The sequence below is a fragment of the Phragmites australis genome, chromosome 13 (genome assembly GCF_958298935.1).
Source record: "Phragmites australis chromosome 13, lpPhrAust1.1, whole genome shotgun sequence".
In the NCBI taxonomy this organism is placed as follows: domain Eukaryota; kingdom Viridiplantae; phylum Streptophyta; class Magnoliopsida; order Poales; family Poaceae; genus Phragmites; species Phragmites australis.
The window spans coordinates 14,712,253-14,713,419 of NC_084933.1; the positions used below are offsets into that span (position 1 = coordinate 14,712,253).

Genomic DNA, 1,167 nt, shown 5'->3' on the forward strand with positions numbered 1-1,167 from the left:
ACCATTTCATGCCCTCCTCTGACCATCACACAGAGTGAAGAAGGACGCCCAGAGGATCACCATTGACCCCGACTATAACACCTATATCTAGCAGGATCAACTTATGCTCACCGAACTTCTCTCCTGTCTCATTGAGGATGTGCCTGCTCATATTGTTTTCCTATCGACATCCCATGAGGTGTGGCACACCCTAGAGAAGGAGTGTGCGTCATGCTCAAGGGCGCGTATCATGCATATTCGCATGCAGCTTGCCACGATCCAGAAGAAGGATCTCAATGTCACTGATTACTTCCGCAAGGTGAAGAGACATGTTGATACTTTTTCAATCATCGGCAAGCCACTTGAAGATGAGGAGTTGATCTCCTACATGATGTGTGGCCTTGACACAGAGTACTACTCCCCGGTGATGAGCATCACAACATGTATCGATCCAATCTCCATCAACGACCTGTACATGCACATACTAAGTTTTCAGCTATGAATTGAACATAACAACACTATTATTCAGGTATTCTCTGTTAAGAAAGTGAGTAAGAACCAAGGGCGAGGAGGTGGAAAGAACAATCACAATCGTGGACACGGCAATGGTGGAGGCGGTGGTCGTTCATCCCGCGCTTGTGGTGGCAGCAGGTAGCCAAACAAGGTGGACAGAAGGTTGTTTGCCAGGTCTACCACTGCGAGTGACACGATGCACTCCACTGCTGGAACCATTTCACCACAACTACTAGTCTGATGATGCAAACAAGATTTCGGCCACGATCACCAACAGCTACTTAGTTGACTTCAATTGGTATGCCAAAACTAGCTCCACCGACCACATCACAAATGATCTCGAGCGCCTGATGAGTAAGGAATGCTGCAACGGCAATGTTCACATTGAAGTTGCCAACAGTGCAAGTTTGTCCATTACTCATGTAGAAAAATCAACTATTGTTGTTGTTCCATGTCCTCTATTTATGAACAACGTCCTTCATGTTCCAAAAATTAACAGGCGTCTTCTCTCAGTCCATAAACTTGTTTATGATAATGATGCATATGTTGAGTTTCACCCCAATTACTTTGTTGTTAAGGACCAAGCCATGAAGAACATTCTTCTCAGAGGCAGGTGTGAAGATGGACTCTACTCTTTTTCAAATAATCATCCCAGTCAAGTGTTTATTTAGACCA

The 1,167-nt window shown here is 44.9% G+C and overlaps 1 non-coding gene across 1 annotated transcript; it reads left to right on the forward strand.

Annotated features, from left to right (window-relative positions):
• Positions 1-337: 337 nt before the first annotated feature.
• LOC133889880 (small nucleolar RNA Z247) lies at positions 338-476 on the forward strand. The gene has a single exon (XR_009903960.1). It is a non-coding gene; the product is annotated as a small nucleolar RNA Z247 (small nucleolar RNA).
• Positions 477-1,167: the final 691 nt, after the last annotated feature.